A 19,242-nucleotide genomic window follows, 5' to 3' on the forward strand; every position below is an offset into this window, starting at 1 on the left:
TCTCTTCCAAACTGGGTTGCTGCAGTTGTTTCTTTTTACTTATTTATTCTATATTTTGTTATCACTAATTTGTTTTCTATTTTCACTTGTTTATTCATTTTTTTTATTATTAATATATTCCACGAGGAACACCATGGTTACTACACTCTCCCCATCACCGTGTGTCCACCAGATTACTCTTTGCCCTCACAGTCCAACAGCGTGTTAAGATGCTGTGAATGACTACTAGTCTTCTCTGTGTTGAACAGCCTTCTCTGTGCCCTGCCGCCCACATTATACATGCTAAGCAATGCCCACAGTGTTTCACCTTCTCTAATCCCTCCATTCCCACCCGTCCACCCCAGTCCGTTACACTGTGGTTACTGTTAGTCCATTCTTGTGTTCTGTGAGGCTGCTGCTCTTTTGCTCCTTCAGTTTACTCTTTGTTGTTGTAGTCCCCAGATGAGAGAAATCTTTGATATGTGTATATCTATATGTATATGTATGTATATATGCACGTGTGTGTGTGTGTGTATATATATATATATATATATATACACACACACATATGCATTCATATATGTAGGCTAGAACCACTACTGTTTGCTAAGATGATGCTTCTTGCCACGGCTGGGAAATGCCTACCATCTGGGGGTGGGCTTTGCAAGAGAAGCACTGTTGCCTGAAGATTCCATGACATCACGACATTCCATGCCATCACAGTGGTGCCTCTTTCCTAGGGACAGAGTGTCCATGGTGATTGGAGCAGGTTCCCTGTTCACAGCTTGGTGCCCTAGCCGGGGGTTTGATTTCAGTGAAGTCTGCGCCGACCGCCTTGACAGCATCAGGAACCTAGGAACGATATCCAAGATACTGTGTGTTTCCTTTAATTTTGGTGTCAGTACTAAACAGTTACATGAGGATCATTACGGTTACTAGACTCCCCCCATTATCAAGTCCCCACCACATACCCCATGAGAGTCACTGTCTTTCCTCCCAGTAATATGCTCTAGTGTCTCTAATGGTCTTTGTGTTTTACTGCCTTCCCTGTGCTCCCCTCCCAGCCCACATTATGTGTGCTACTTGTAATGCCCAGTTTTTCCGCCTTATCCCTCCCTTCCCAACCATCCTCCACAGTCACTTTCCCTTTAGTAACCGTTAGTCCATTCTTATTAGCTTTGGCAAGGCTGCTTCTGTCTTGTTCCTGCAGTTTTTTCTTTGTTGTGATACTCCACAGGAGAGTGAAATCATTTGGTGCATTTCTCTCACTGTCTGGCTAATGTCCCTGAGCATAATACCCCCGAGCTTCATCCATGTTGTTGTAAATTGCAGGATTTGTATTCTCCTGATGGCTTAATAATATTCCATTGTGTATATGTTCCACATCTTCTTTATCCCTGTGTCTAACTATGGACACATCGGTTCTTTCCATTTCTTTTCTTCTCTAAATAGTGCTGTGATAAACATAGGGGTGCATATGTCTTTTTCAACTGGGTTGCACTCTTTTTTTTCCTATTTATTCATTTATTATTTATTGGTATCTACATAGATATGTATATATATATATATATATATATACACACATATATTTTTGGTATCTACTTTTCCACGATTAATATTATGGTTACTAAACTCCCCCCATAACCAAATTTCCCCCAGATACCCCATTGCCCTCACTGTCCATGAGCGTGGGAAGATGCTGTGTCATTACTACTAGTCTTCCTTGTGTTTTGCAGTCTTCCCGGTGCCGCATACACACTAAAAATTGCTCCCTTCCTTTCCCCTTCTTTTATCCCTGGGAAGGCTGGGAATGGAAGGATAAGAGAAGGGGAAAGAAAGGGGGACATTTTTAGTATGTATAATGTGGTGGGGGCGGGGGGGCACAGATTTCCCAGCCTTCCACCCCAGTCCCTTTCCATTTGTTTACTCTTAGTCCATTCTTGGGTACTGTGATCCTGCTGTGCCTATGCTCATTCAGTTTTTTCTTTGTTCTTGTAGTCCACAGGTGAGAGATATCATTTGATATATATATATATATATATATATGTGTGTGTGTCTATATGTATGTATATATACACATATATGTATATGTAGGCCACATCTACTAATGTTTGGTAAGGTGATACAGCTTGAACAGCTGTGCAGTGTCCGCCATCTGGGGCTGGACTTTACAAGAGCAGCACGGTTGCCTGGAGATACTGTGACATCACAGCAGTGGTGCCTCTCTCCTAGGGACAGAGTGTGTATGGTGATTGCAGCAGATTCCCACTTCGGAGCTTGGTGCCGTAGCCTTGGGTATGAGTTTGGTGAGGTGCGCGCTGACCACGTTGACAGAATCAGGAATATGGAAACCCTATCGAAGGTACTGTGTGTTTCTTTTAAGATGGTGTCAGTGCTAATCACTTACATCAAGAACATTATGGTTACTAGACACCCCCAGTATCAAGTCCCCACCACAGATCCCATGAGAGAGTCACTGTCTGTCAGCCCAGGAATATGCTGTAGAATCTCTACTGGTCTTTGTGTTTTTCTACCTTCCCCGTACTCCCCTGCCAGCCCACATTAGGGGCGCTACTCATCATGTCCAATTTTCCCCCTTTTCCTCCCTTCCCACCCATCCCCCACAGTCACTTTCCCTTTGGTGACGATCAGTCCATTCTTTGGTTTCGCAAGGGTGCTTCTGTCTTGTTCGTTCAGTTTTTTCTTTCTTCTAATACTTCACAGGAGAGGGAAATCATTTGATGCATTTCTCTCTCTGTCTGGGTAATCTCACTGAGCATAATATCCTCTAACTTCATCCATGTTGTTGTAAATGATAGCAGTTGTGTTCTTTTTTTTGGCTAAATAATGTTCCATTGCGTACATGTACTGCATCTTCTTTCTCCATTAGCTTAATTATGGGCACAATGGTTCTTTCCATTTCTTTTCTACTCTAAATAGTGCTGTGATAAACATAGGGGTGCATGTGTCTTTTTCTTACTTGTTTGTCGCCTTCTGTTTTTTTCTTATTCATTGATTGATTGATCGGTATATGAACACACATACATATTTTTTCTTGGTGTCATTAATCTACTCTTACATGAGGAAATTTATGTTTACTAGACTCCCAGTCACCAAGCTTCCCCCAGTTACTCCATTGCAGTCATTGTCCATTAATGTTGTACGATGCTGTAGAATCACTACTTGTCTCCGTTGTGTTGTACAGCCCTCCCTGTCCCAAACCCACATTATACATTCTAATCATAATGCCTGCTTTCTCCATCTCCCTTTTCCCTGCATTTCAAACAGTCCACCCCAGTTCTTTTCAGTTTTGTAACTGCCAGCACATTCTTGTGTTCTGTGAGTCTGCTGACGTTTTTCTCCTTCAGGTTTTTCTCTCTTCTTATACTCCCCAGACAATTGAAATAATTTGATACTCATCTTTGTCTGTCTGGCTTATTTCACTGAGAATTATACCCTCTAGCCCCATGCATGTTGTTGAAAGCGGTAAAATTTTTCTTCTTCTTATGTCTGAGCAATGTTCTATTGTGTATATGTACCACATTTTGTTTAACTATTCATCTCCTGATGGACACGTAAGTTGGCTATTGCGAATAGTGCAGTGATAAACATAGGGGTGCATAGGTCTTTTCCAAACTAGGTTGCTGCATTCTTTTTTTTTTGTACTCCTTTATTCTTTATTATGGTATCATTAATTTTTTTCTATTTTTATTTTTTATGTATATTTTGTTATTATTAATCTACTATTCCACGGAGAACATTATGGTTACTACACCCACCCCCCTTGACCAACCTCCTCCCAGATACTCCATTGCACTCACTGTCCATCAGCGTGTTAAGATACTGTGGAATGACCACTAGTCTTCTCTGTGCTATACAGCCTACCCTGTGCTCCCCCATATTACACATGCTAAACAATGTCCCCTTCCCTTATCCCTCCATTCCCACCCTTCCACCGCAGTCCCTTTTGCTTTGATTACTGTTAGTCCATTCTTGGATTCTGTGCGGCTGCAGCTCTTTTGCTCCTTCAGTTTTTCCTTTGTTGTTTCTGTCCCCAGGTGGGTGAAATCTTCCCTATATATATGTGTGTGTGTGTGTATATGTATATATATCTATACACACATATATATACCCATATATATATATATGTTGGCCAGAACCACTAATGTTTGCTTAGATGATGCAGCTTGCCATGGCTGGGCAGTCCCCACCATCTGTGAGTGGACTTTGCAATAGCCGCACTGTTGCCTGGAGATCCCATGACATCACAATGGTGCCTCTTTCCTAGGGACAGAGTATCAATGGTGATTGGAGCAGGTTCCCTCTTCAGAGCTTGGTGCCCTATCGTTGGGTATGATTTCAGTGAGGTGCGTGCCGGCCACCTTGACAGCATCAGGAATATGGAAACCATATCCAAGGTACTGTGTGTTTCTTTTAATTTTGGCATCAATACTAAACACTTACATGAGGAACATTATGGTTACTAGACTCTTCCCATTATCCAGTCCCCACCACATACCCTATGAGAGTCACTGTCTTTCATCCCAGTAATATGCTGTAGAATCACAACTGGTCTTTGTGTCATACTGCCTACTCCACACTCCCCTCCCCGCCCACATTTTGTGTGCTACTCCAATGCTCAGTTTTCCCTCCTACCCGTCCTTACCACCCATCCTCCACAGTCACTTTCCCTTTGGAAACTGTTACACCATTCTTAGGTTTGTCGAGACTGCTTCTGTCTTGTCCTTCAGTTTTTACTGTGTTTTGAGACCCCACAGGAGAGTGAAATCATTTCATGCATTTCTCTCTCTCTGTCTGCCTAATCTCACTGAGCATAATACGCTCTAGGTTCATCCGTGTTTTTGTAAATGGTAGCATTTGTTTTCTACTTGTGGCTTAGTAATATTCCATTGCATGGATGTACCACATCTTCTTTATCCATGAGTCTAATTCTGGACACATTGGTTCTTTCCATTTCTTTTCTACACTAAATAGTGCTGTGATAAATACAGGGGTGCGTATGTCTTTTTCAAACAGGGTTGCTGCATTGTTTATTTGTTTATTTAATTTGGTATCTTTGACCTACAAATGCTAGAGCAAATTATGTGTACTAGACTGCCCATCACCACGTTCACGCCACATACCCCATTGCCGTCAACGTTCATCAGCGTACTATGAAGCTGTTCTGTCAGTACTTGTCTTCTCTGTGTTGTACAACCATCACCATGCCGCCCAGCATTATACATGCTAATCATAATGCCCCCTGTCTTCCCTGCCCTTTGTCTCTCCATCCCCGCCATTACACCCCAGTCCCTTTCCCTTTTGTAACTATAAGTGCATTCTTGGGTTTTGTGAGTCTACTACTGTTTTCCTTTTTCGGTTTATTCTCTGTTTTTATACTCCCCATATCAGTGAAATCATTTGGTACTCTTCTTCACTGCCTGGCTAATTTTACTGAGCATAATACTCTACCTCCTCCATCCATGTTGTTGGAAATGGTAGTGTTTACTTTGTCCTTATGGCTGAGTAATATTCTATTGTGTTTGTGTACCACATTTTATCTGTTCATCTCCTGATACGGGCACTTATGTTGGCTTTTGTGAATAGTGCTGTTAAAAACAAAGTGGTGCATAGGTCTCTTCCAAACTGGGTTGCTGCAGTTGTTTCTTTTTACTTATTTATTCTATATTTTGTTATCACTAATTTGTTTTCTATTTTCACTTGTTTATTCATTTTTTTTTATTATTAATATATTCCACGAGGAACACCATGGTTACTACACTCTCCCCATCACCGTGTGTCCACCAGATTACTCTTTGCCCTCACAGTCCAACAGCGTGTTAAGATGCTGTGAATGACTACTAGTCTTCTCTGTGTTGAACAGCCTTCTCTGTGCCCCTCCGCCCACATTATACATGCTAATCAAAGCCCACAGTGTTTCACCTTCTCTAATCCCTCCATTCCCACCCGTCCACCCCAGTCCGTTACACTGTGGTTACTGTTAGTCCATTCTTGTGTTCTGTGAGGCTGCTGCTCTTTTGCTCCTTCAGTTTACTCTTTGTTGTTGTAGTCCCCAGATGAGAGAAATCTTTGATATGTGTATATCTATATGTATATGTATGTATATATGCACGTGTGTGTGTGTGTGTATTATATATATATATATATATATATATATATATATACACACACATATATGCATTCATATATGTAGGCTAGAACCACTACTGTTTGCTAAGATGATGCTTCTTGCCACGGCTGGGAAATGCCTACCATCTGGGGGTGGGCTTTGCAAGAGAAGCACTGTTGCCTGAAGATTCCATGACATCACGACATTCCATGCCATCACAGTGGTGCCTCTTTCCTAGGGACAGAGTGTCCATGGTGATTGGAGCAGGTTCCCTGTTCACAGCTTGGTGCCCTAGCCGGGGGTTTGATTTCAGTGAAGTCTGCGCCGACCGCCTTGACAGCATCAGGAACCTAGGAACGATATCCAAGATACTGTGTGTTTCCTTTAATTTTGGTGTCAGTACTAAACAGTTACATGAGGATCATTACGGTTACTAGACTCCCCCCATTATCAAGTCCCCACCACATACCCCATGAGAGTCACTGTCTTTCCTCCCAGTAATATGCTCTAGTGTCTCTAATGGTCTTTGTGTTTTACTGCCTTCCCTGTGCTCCCCTCCCAGCCCACATTATGTGTGCTACTTGTAATGCCCAGTTTTTCCGCCTTATCCCTCCCTTCCCAACCATCCTCCACAGTCACTTTCCCTTTAGTAACCGTTAGTCCATTCTTATTAGCTTTGGCAAGGCTGCTTCTGTCTTGTTCCTGCAGTTTTTTCTTTGTTGTGATACTCCACAGGAGAGTGAAATCATTTGGTGCATTTCTCTCACTGTCTGGCTAATGTCCCTGAGCATAATACCCCCTAGCTTCATCCATGTTGTTGTAAATTGCAGGATTTGTATTCTCCTGATGGCTTAATAATATTCCATTGTGTATATGTTCCACATCTTCTTTATCCCTGTGTCTAACTATGGACACATCGGTTCTTTCCATTTCTTTTCTTCTCTAAATAGTGCTGTGATAAACATAGGGGTGCATATGTCTTTTTCAACTGGGTTGCACTCTTTTTTTTTCTATTTATTCATTTATTATTTATTGGTATCTACATAGATACGTATATATATATATATATATATATATATATACACATATATTTTTGGTATCTACTTTTCCACGATTAATATTATGGTTACTAAACTCCCCCCATAACCAAATTTCCCCCAGATACCCCATTGCCCTCACTGTCCATGAGCGTGGGAAGATGCTGTGTCATTACTACTAGTCTTCCTTGTGTTTTGCAGTCTTCCCGGTGCCGCATACACACTAAAAATTGCTCCCTTCCTTTCCCCTTCTTTTATCCCTGGGAAGGCTGGGAATGGAAGGATAAGAGAAGGGGAAAGAAAGGGGGACATTTTTAGTGTGTATAATGTGGTGGGGGCGGGGGGGGGCACAGATTTCCCAGCCTTCCACCCCAGTCCCTTTCCATTTGTTTACTCTTAGTCCATTCTTGGGTACTGTGATCCTGCTGTGCCTATGCTCATTCAGTTTTTTCTTTGTTCTTGTAGTCCACAGGTGAGAGATATCATTTGATATATATATATATATATATGTGTGTGTGTCTATATGTATGTATATATACACATATATGTATATGTAGGCCACATCTACTAATGTTTGGTAAGGTGATACAGCTTGAACAGCTGTGCAGTGTCCGCCATCTGGGGCTGGACTTTACAAGAGCAGCACGGTTGCCTGGAGATACTGTGACATCACAGCAGTGGTGCCTCTCTCCTAGGGACAGAGTGTGTATGGTGATTGCAGCAGATTCCCACTTCGGAGCTTGGTGCCGTAGCCTTGGGTATGAGTTTGGTGAGGTGCGCGCTGACCACGTTGACAGAATCAGGAATATGGAAACCCTATCGAAGGTACTGTGTGTTTCTTTTAAGATGGTGTCAGTGCTAATCACTTACATCAAGAACATTATGGTTACTAGACACCCCCAGTATCAAGTCCCCACCACAGATCCCATGAGAGAGTCACTGTCTGTCAGCCCAGGAATATGCTGTAGAATCTCTACTGGTCTTTGTGTTTTTCTACCTTCCCCGTACTCCCCTGCCAGCCCACATTAGGGGCGCTACTCATCATGTCCAATTTTCCCCCTTTTCCTCCCTTCCCACCCATCCCCCACAGTCACTTTCCCTTTGGTGACGATCAGTCCATTCTTTGGTTTCGCAAGGGTGCTTCTGTCTTGTTCGTTCAGTTTTTTCTTTCTTCTAATACTTCACAGGAGAGGGAAATCATTTGATGCATTTCTCTCTCTGTCTGGGTAATCTCACTGAGCATAATATCCTCTAACTTCATCCATGTTGTTGTAAATGATAGCAGTTGTGTTCTTTTTTTTGGCTAAATAATGTTCCATTGCGTACATGTACTGCATCTTCTTTCTCCATTAGCTTAATTATGGGCACAATGGTTCTTTCCATTTCTTTTCTACTCTAAATAGTGCTGTGATAAACATAGGGGTGCATGTGTCTTTTTCTTACTTGTTTGTCGCCTTCTGTTTTTTTCTTATTCATTGATTGATTGATCGGTATATGAACACACATACATATTTTTTCTTGGTGTCATTAATCTACTCTTACATGAGGAAATTTATGTTTACTAGACTCCCAGTCACCAAGCTTCCCCCAGTTACTCCATTGCAGTCATTGTCCATTAATGTTGTACGATGCTGTAGAATCACTACTTGTCTCCGTTGTGTTGTACAGCCCTCCCTGTCCCAAACCCACATTATACATTCTAATCATAATGCCTGCTTTCTCCATCTCCCTTTTCCCTGCATTTCAAACAGTCCACCCCAGTTCTTTTCAGTTTTGTAACTGCCAGCACATTCTTGTGTTCTGTGAGTCTGCTGACGTTTTTCTCCTTCAGGTTTTTCTCTCTTCTTATACTCCCCAGACAATTGAAATAATTTGATACTCATCTTTGTCTGTCTGGCTTATTTCACTGAGAATTATACCCTCTAGCCCCATGCATGTTGTTGAAAGCGGTAAAATTTTTCTTCTTCTTATGTCTGAGCAATGTTCTATTGTGTATATGTACCACATTTTGTTTAACTATTCATCTCCTGATGGACACGTAAGTTGGCTATTGCGAATAGTGCAGTGATAAACATAGGGGTGCATAGGTCTTTTCCAAACTAGGTTGCTGCATTCTTTTTTTTTTGTACTCCTTTATTCTTTATTATGGTATCATTAATTTTTTTCTATTTTTATTTTTTATGTATATTTTGTTATCATTAATCTACTATTCCACGGAGAACACCCCCCTTGACCACCCCCCTTGACCAACCTCCTCCCAGATACTCCATTGCACTCTCTGTCCATCAGCGTGTTAAGATACTGTGGAATGACCACTAGTCTTCTCTGTGCTATACAGCCTACCCTGTGCTCCCCCATATTACACATGCTAAACAATGTCCCCTTCCCTTATCCCTCCATTCCCACCCTTCCACCGCAGTCCCTTTTGCTTTGATTACTGTTAGTCCATTCTTGGATTCTGTGCGGCTGCAGCTCTTTTGCTCCTTCAGTTTTTCCTTTGTTGTTTCTGTCCCCAGGTGGGTGAAATCTTCCCTATATATATGTGTGTGTGTGTGTATATGTATATATATCTATACACACATATATATACCCATATATATATATATATGTTGGCCAGAACCACTAATGTTTGCTTAGATGATGCAGCTTGCCATGGCTGGGCAGTCCCCACCATCTGTGAGTGGACTTTGCAATAGCCGCACTGTTGCCTGGAGATCCCATGACATCACAATGGTGCCTATTACCTAGGGACAGAGTATCAATGGTGATTGGAGCAGGTTTCCCTCTTCAGAGCTTGGTGCCCTATCGTTGGGTATGATTTCAGTGAGGTGCGTGCCGGCCACCTTGACAGCATCAGGAATATGGAAACCATATCCAAGGTACTGTGTGTTTCTTTTAATTTTGGCATCAATACTAAACACTTACATGAGGAACATTATGGTTACTAGACTCTTCCCATTATCCAGTCCCCACCACATACCCTATGAGAGTCACTGTCTTTCATCCCAGTAATATGCTGTAGAATCACAACTGGTCTTTGTGTCATACTGCCTACTCCACACTCCCCTCCCCGCCCACATTTTGTGTGCTACTCCAATGCTCAGTTTTCCCTCCTACCCGTCCTTACCACCCATCCTCCACAGTCACTTTCCCTTTGGAAACTGTTACACCATTCTTAGGTTTGTCGAGACTGCTTCTGTCTTGTCCTTCAGTTTTTACTGTGTTTTAAGACCCCACAGGAGAGTGAAATCATTTCATGCATTTCTCTCTCTCTGTCTGCCTAATCTCACTGAGCATAATACGCTCTAGGTTCATCCGTGTTTTTGTAAATGGTAGCATTTGTTTTCTACTTGTGGCTTAGTAATATTCCATTGCATGGATGTACCACATCTTCTTTATCCATGAGTCTAATTCTGGACACATTGGTTCTTTCCATTTCTTTTCTACACTAAATAGTGCTGTGATAAATACAGGGGTGCGTATGTCTTTTTCAAACAGGGTTGCTGCATTGTTTATTTGTTTATTTAATTTGGTATCTTTGACCTACAAATGCTAGAGCAAATTATGTGTACTAGACTGCCCATCACCACGTTCACGCCACATACCCCATTGCCGTCAACGTTCATCAGCGTACTATGAAGCTGTTCTGTCAGTACTTGTCTTCTCTGTGTTGTACAACCATCACCATGCCGCCCAGCATTATACATGCTAATCATAATGCCCCCTGTCTTCCCTGCCCTTTGTCTCTCCATCCCCGCCATTACACCCCAGTCCCTTTCCCTTTTGTAACTATAAGTGCATTCTTGGGTTTTGTGAGTCTACTACTGTTTTCCTTTTTCGGTTTATTCTCTGTTTTTATACTCCCCATATCAGTGAAATCATTTGGTACTCTTCTTCACTGCCTGGCTAATTTTACTGAGCATAATACTCTACCTCCTCCATCCATGTTGTTGGAAATGGTAGTGTTTACTTTGTCCTTATGGCTGAGTAATATTCTATTGTGTTTGTGTACCACATTTTATCTGTTCATCTCCTGATACGGGCACTTATGTTGGCTTTTGTGAATAGTGCTGTTAAAAACAAAGTGGTGCATAGGTCTCTTCCAAACTGGGTTGCTGCAGTTGTTTCTTTTTACTTATTTATTCTATATTTTGTTATCACTAATTTGTTTTCTATTTTCACTTGTTTATTCATTTTTTTTATTATTAATATATTCCACGAGGAACACCATGGTTACTACACTCTCCCCATCACCGTGTGTCCACCAGATTACTCTTTGCCCTCACAGTCCAACAGCGTGTTAAGATGCTGTGAATGACTACTAGTCTTCTCTGTGTTGAACAGCCTTCTCTGTGCCCCGCCGCCCACATTATACATGCTAAGCAATGCCCACAGTGTTTCACCTTCTCTAATCCCTCCATTCCCACCCGTCCACCCCAGTCCGTTACACTGTGGTTACTGTTAGTCCATTCTTGTGTTCTGTGAGGCTGCTGCTCTTTTGCTCCTTCAGTTTACTCTTTGTTGTTGTAGTCCCCAGATGAGAGAAATCTTTGATATGTGTATATCTATATGTATATGTATGTATATATGCACGTGTGTGTGTGTGTATATATATATATATATATATATATATATATATATACACACACACACATATGCATTCATATATGTAGGCTAGAACCACTACTGTTTGCTAAGATGATGCTTCTTGCCACGGCTGGGAAATGCCTACCATCTGGGGGTGGGCTTTGCAAGAGAAGCACTGTTGCCTGAAGATTCCATGACATCACGACATTCCATGCCATCACAGTGGTGCCTCTTTCCTAGGGACAGAGTGTCCATGGTGATTGGAGCAGGTTCCCTGTTCACAGCTTGGTGCCCTAGCCGGGGGTTTGATTTCAGTGAAGTCTGCGCCGACCGCCTTGACAGCATCAGGAACCTAGGAACGATATCCAAGATACTGTGTGTTTCCTTTAATTTTGGTGTCAGTACTAAACAGTTACATGAGGATCATTACGGTTACTAGACTCCCCCCATTATCAAGTCCCCACCACATACCCCATGAGAGTCACTGTCTTTCCTCCCAGTAATATGCTCTAGTGTCTCTAATGGTCTTTGTGTTTTACTGCCTTCCCTGTGCTCCCCTCCCAGCCCACATTATGTGTGCTACTTGTAATGCCCAGTTTTTCCGCCTTATCCCTCCCTTCCCAACCATCCTCCACAGTCACTTTCCCTTTAGTAACCGTTAGTCCATTCTTATTAGCTTTGGCAAGGCTGCTTCTGTCTTGTTCCTGCAGTTTTTTCTTTGTTGTGATACTCCACAGGAGAGTGAAATCATTTGGTGCATTTCTCTCACTGTCTGGCTAATGTCCCTGAGCATAATACCCCCTAGCTTCATCCATGTTGTTGTAAATTGCAGGATTTGTATTCTCCTGATGGCTTAATAATATTCCATTGTGTATATGTTCCACATCTTCTTTATCCCTGTGTCTAACTATGGACACATCGGTTCTTTCCATTTCTTTTCTTCTCTAAATAGTGCTGTGATAAACATAGGGGTGCATATGTCTTTTTCAACTGGGTTGCACTCTTTTTTTTCCTATTTATTCATTTATTATTTATTGGTATCTACATAGTATATATATATATATATATATATATATATATACACATATATTTTTGGTATCTACTTTTCCACGATTAATATTATGGTTACTAAACTCCCCCCATAACCAAATTTCCCCCAGATACCCCATTGCCCTCACTGTCCATGAGCGTGGGAAGATGCTGTGTCATTACTACTAGTCTTCCTTGTGTTTTGCAGTCTTCCCGGTGCCGCATACACACTAAAAATTGCTCCCTTCCTTTCCCCTTCTTTTATCCCTGGGAAGGCTGGGAATGGAAGGATAAGAGAAGGGGAAAGAAAGGGGGACATTTTTAGTGTGTATAATGTGGTGGGGGCGGGGGGGCACAGATTTCCCAGCCTTCCACCCCAGTCCCTTTCCATTTGTTTACTCTTAGTCCATTCTTGGGTACTGTGATCCTGCTGTGCCTATGCTCATTCAGTTTTTTCTTTGTTCTTGTAGTCCACAGGTGAGAGATATCATTTGATATATATATATATATATATATGTGTGTGTGTCTATATGTATGTATATATACACATATATGTATATGTAGGCCACATCTACTAATGTTTGGTAAGGTGATACAGCTTGAACAGCTGTGCAGTGTCCGCCATCTGGGGCTGGACTTTACAAGAGCAGCACGGTTGCCTGGAGATACTGTGACATCACAGCAGTGGTGCCTCTCTCCTAGGGACAGAGTGTGTATGGTGATTGCAGCAGATTCCCACTTCGGAGCTTGGTGCCGTAGCCTTGGGTATGAGTTTGGTGAGGTGCGCGCTGACCACGTTGACAGAATCAGGAATATGGAAACCCTATCGAAGGTACTGTGTGTTTCTTTTAAGATGGTGTCAGTGCTAATCACTTACATCAAGAACATTATGGTTACTAGACACCCCCAGTATCAAGTCCCCACCACAGATCCCATGAGAGAGTCACTGTCTGTCAGCCCAGGAATATGCTGTAGAATCTCTACTGGTCTTTGTGTTTTTCTACCTTCCCCGTACTCCCCTGCCAGCCCACATTAGGGGCGCTACTCATCATGTCCAATTTTCCCCCTTTTCCTCCCTTCCCACCCATCCCCCACAGTCACTTTCCCTTTGGTGACGATCAGTCCATTCTTTGGTTTCGCAAGGGTGCTTCTGTCTTGTTCGTTCAGTTTTTTCTTTCTTCTAATACTTCACAGGAGAGGGAAATCATTTGATGCATTTCTCTCTCTGTCTGGGTAATCTCACTGAGCATAATATCCTCTAACTTCATCCATGTTGTTGTAAATGATAGCAGTTGTGTTCTTTTTTTTGGCTAAATAATGTTCCATTGCGTACATGTACTGCATCTTCTTTCTCCATTAGCTTAATTATGGGCACAATGGTTCTTTCCATTTCTTTTCTACTCTAAATAGTGCTGTGATAAACATAGGGGTGCATGTGTCTTTTTCTTACTTGTTTGTCGCCTTCTGTTTTTTTCTTATTCATTGATTGATTGATCGGTATATGAACACACATACATATTTTTTCTTGGTGTCATTAATCTACTCTTACATGAGGAAATTTATGTTTACTAGACTCCCAGTCACCAAGCTTCCCCCAGTTACTCCATTGCAGTCATTGTCCATTAATGTTGTACGATGCTGTAGAATCACTACTTGTCTCCGTTGTGTTGTACAGCCCTCCCTGTCCCAAACCCACATTATACATTCTAATCATAATGCCTGCTTTCTCCATCTCCCTTTTCCCTGCATTTCAAACAGTCCACCCCAGTTCTTTTCAGTTTTGTAACTACCAGCACATTCTTGTGTTCTGTGAGTCTGCTGACGTTTTTCTCCTTCAGGTTTTTCTCTCTTCTTATACTCCCCAGACAATTGAAATAATTTGATACTCATCTTTGTCTGTCTGGCTTATTTCACTGAGAATTATACCCTCTAGCCCCATGCATGTTGTTGAAAGCGGTAAAATTTTTCTTCTTCTTATGTCTGAGCAATGTTCTATTGTGTATATGTACCACATTTTGTTTAACTATTCATCTCCTGATGGACACGTAAGTTGGCTATTGCGAATAGTGCAGTGATAAACATAGGGGTGCATAGGTCTTTTCCAAACTAGGTTGCTGCATTCTTTTTTTTTTGTACTCCTTTATTCTTTATTATGGTATCATTAATTTTTTTCTATTTTTATTTTTTATGTATATTTTGTTATCATTAATCTACTATTCCACGGAGAACATTATGGTTACTACACCCACCCCCCTTGACCAACCTCCTCCCAGATACTCCATTGCACTCACTGTCCATCAGCGTGTTAAGATACTGTGGAATGACCACTAGTCTTCTCTGTGCTATACAGCCTACCCTGTGCTCCCCCATATTACACATGCTAAACAATGTCCCCTTCCCTTATCCCTCCATTCCCACCCTTCCACCGCAGTCCCTTTTGCTTTGATTACTGTTAGTCCATTCTTGGATTCTGTGCGGCTGCAGCTCTTTTGCTCCTTCAGTTTTTCCTTTGTTGTTTCTGTCCCCAGGTGGGTGAAATCTTCCATATATAACTGTGTGTGTGTGTGTGTGTATATGTATATATATCTATACACACATATATATACCCATATATATATGTTGGCCAGAACCACTAATGTTTGCTTAGATGATGCAGCTTGCCATGGCTGGGCAGTCCCCACCATCTGTGAGTGGACTTTGCAATAGCCGCACTGTTGCCTGGAGATCCCATGACATCACAATGGTGCCTATTACCTAGGGACAGAGTATCAATGGTGATTGGAGCAGGTTCCCTCTTCAGAGCTTGGTGCCCTATCGTTGGGTATGATTTCAGTGAGGTGCGTGCCGGCCACCTTGACAGCATCAGGAATATGGAAACCATATCCAAGGTACTGTGTGTTTCTTTTAATTTTGGCATCAATACTAAACACTTACATGAGGAACATTATGGTTACTAGACTCTTCCCATTATCCAGTCCCCACCACATACCCTATGAGAGTCACTGTCTTTCATCCCAGTAATATGCTGTAGAATCACAACTGGTCTTTGTGTCATACTGCCTACTCCACACTCCCCTCCCCGCCCACATTTTGTGTGCTACTCCAATGCTCAGTTTTCCCTCCTACCCGTCCTTACCACCCATCCTCCACAGTCACTTTCCCTTTGGAAACTGTTACACCATTCTTAGGTTTGTCGAGACTGCTTCTGTCTTGTCCTTCAGTTTTTACTGTGTTTTAAGACCCCACAGGAGAGTGAAATCATTTCATGCATTTCTCTCTCTCTGTCTTCCTAATCTCACTGAGCATAATACGCTCTAGGTTCATCCGTGTTTTTGTAAATGGTAGCATTTGTTTTCTACTTGTGGCTTAGTAATATTCCATTGCATGGATGTACCACATCTTCTTTATCCATGAGTCTAATTCTGGACACATTGGTTCTTTCCATTTCTTTTCTACACTAAATAGTGCTGTGATAAATATAGGGGTGCGTATGTCTTTTTCAAACAGGGTTGCTGCATTGTTTATTTGTTTATTTAATTTGGTATCTTTGAGCTACAAATGCAAGAGCAAATTATGTGTACTAGACTGCCCATCACCACGTTCACGCCACATACCCCATTGCCGTCAACGTTCATCAGCGTACTATGAAGCTGTTCTGTCAGTACTTGTCTTTGTGTTGTACAACCATCACCATGCCGCACAACATTATTCATGCTCATCATAATGCCCCCTTTCTTCCCTGCCCTTTGTCTCTCCATTCCCGCCATTACACCCCAGTCCCTTTCCCTTTTGTAACTATAAGTCCATTCTTGGGTTTTGTGAGTCTACTACTGTTTTCCTTTTTCGGTTTATTCTCTGTTTTTATACTCCCCATATGAGTGAAATCATTTGGTACTCTTCTTCATTGCTTGCCTAATTTTACTGAGCATAATATTCTGCCTCCTCCATCCATGTTGTTGGAAATGGTAGTATTTACTTTGTCCTTATGGCTGAATAATATTTCTATTGTGTATGTGTACCACATTTTATCTATTCATCTCCTGATACGGATAGTTAACTTGGCTTTTCTGAATACTGCTGTTGTAAACAAACTGGTGCATAGGTCTCTTCTAAACTGGGTTGGTGCATTTGTTTGTTTTTACTTATTAATTCTATATTTTGGTATCACTAATTTGTTTTTCTATTTTCACTTGTTTATTTATTTGTTTTATTATTATATATTCCACGAGGAAGACCATGGTTACTAGACTGTCCCCATCACCATGTGTCCACCAGATAACCCTTTGCCCTCACAGTCCAACAGCGTGTTAAGATGCTGTGAATGACTACTAGTCTTCTCTGTGTTGAACAGCCTTCCCTGTGCCCCGTCCCACACATTATACATGCTAAGTAATGCCCCCATTCTTTCACCTTCTCTTATCCCTCCATTTGCACCCGTCCACCCCAGTCCCTTACACTTTGGTTACTGTTAGTCCATTCTTGTGTTCTGTGAGGCTGCTGCTCTTTTGCTCCTTCAGTTTATTCTTTGCTGTTGTAGTCCCCAGATGAGAGAAATCTTTGATATCTATACATATACATATCTATATGTATATGTATATGTATTTATATATGCGCGTGTGTGTATATATATATATATATATATATATATATACACACATATATGCATTAATATATGTAGACTGGAACCACTACTGTTTGCTAAGATGATGCATCTTGCCACGGCTGGGAAGTGCCTGCCATCTGGGGGTGGGCTTTGCAAGAGAAGCACTGTTGCCTGGAGATTCCATGACATCACGACATTCCATGCCATCACAGTGGTGCCTCTTTTGTAGGGACAGATTGTCTATGGTGATTGTAGCAGTTTCCCTGTTCACAGCTTGGTGCCCTAGCCGGGATTTGATTTCAGTGATGTCTGCGCCGACCGCCTTGACAGCATCAGGAACGTAAGAACCATATCCAAGATACTGTGTGTTTCCTTTAATTTTGGTGTCAGTACTAAACAGTTACATGAGAAACATTACGGTTACTAGACTCCCCCCATTATCAAGTCCCCACCACATACCCCGTGATAGTTACTGTCTTTCCTCCTAGTAATATGCTCTAGTGTCTCTAATGGTCTTTGTGTTTTACTGCCTTCCCTGTGCTCCCCTCCCTCCCCACATCATTTGTGCTAGTTGCAATGCCCAATTTTCCGCCTTATCCCTCCCTTTCCAACCTTCCTCCACAGTCACTTTCCTGTTAGTAACCGTTAGTCCATTTGTAGTTTTTGCAAGGCTGCTTTTCTATTGTTCCTTCAGCTTTTTTGTTTGTTTTGATACTCAACGGGAGAGTGAATTCATTTGATGCGTTTTTCTCTCTGTGTGCCTAATCTCACTGAGCATAGTACCCTCTAGCTTCATCCATGTTGTTGTAAATGTTAGCGTTTGTTTTCTTCTTATGGCAGACTAATATTCCATTGCGTATAAGTACCCCATCTTGTTTATCCATTAGTCTAATTGTGAACACATCGGATCTTTCCATTTCTACTCTGAATAGTGTTGTGATAAACATAGGTGTGCATATGTGTTTTTCAAACTGGTTAGCTGTCTTCCATTTTAGTTATTTATTGATGTATACATACATGCATATTATATATATATAAATGAATATATATATATATATATATACATATTTAGTTTTCTTGGTTTCATTAACCTACTTTTACATAAGGAAATTTATGTTTACTAGACTCTCCATCACCAAGTTTCCCCCACTTATTCCATTGCCGTCATTGTCCATCAATGCAGTATAAGATGCTCTAAAATGACTACTTTTCTCCACTGTGTTGTACAGCCCTCCCTGTGCCAAACCCACATTATACATGCTAATCATAATGCCTGCTTTCGCTCCCACCCTTATCCCTAAATTCCAACTCATCCACCCCAGTCTGTTTCCATTTTGTAACTATTAGTCCATTCTTGGGTTCTGTGAGTCTGCGAATGTTTTTCTCCTTCAGGTTTTTCTCTGTTCTGTACTCCCAATTGAGTGAAATGATTTCTTACTCATCATTCTCTGTCTGGCTCATTTCACTGAGCATAATACCCTCTAGCTCCATCCATCTTGTTGGAAATAGTAGTATGTATTTTCCTCTTATGGCTGAATAATATTATATTGTGTATATGTACCACATTTTGTTTAACTATTCATCTCCTCACGTACACTTAACTTGGCTATTGTGAATTGTGCTGTGATAAACATAGGGGTACCTAGATATTTTAAAAAGTGGCTTTCAGCATTTTTTTGTATTTATTTATTTTATGTTTTGGTATCATTTTTTTCTATTTTTGCTTGTTTATTTATATTTTGGTTTCATTAATGTACTTCTCCATGAGGAACATGGTTACTAGTCTCCTGCTATCACCAAGTTACCCCAAAATACCCCATGGAACTCACTGTCCATCAGGGGGGTTAGATGATGTCCAATGACTACTAGTCTTCTCT

Source organism: Manis javanica, unplaced genomic scaffold (assembly GCF_040802235.1).
Source record: "Manis javanica isolate MJ-LG unplaced genomic scaffold, MJ_LKY HiC_scaffold_23, whole genome shotgun sequence".
Classification (NCBI taxonomy): domain Eukaryota; kingdom Metazoa; phylum Chordata; class Mammalia; order Pholidota; family Manidae; genus Manis; species Manis javanica.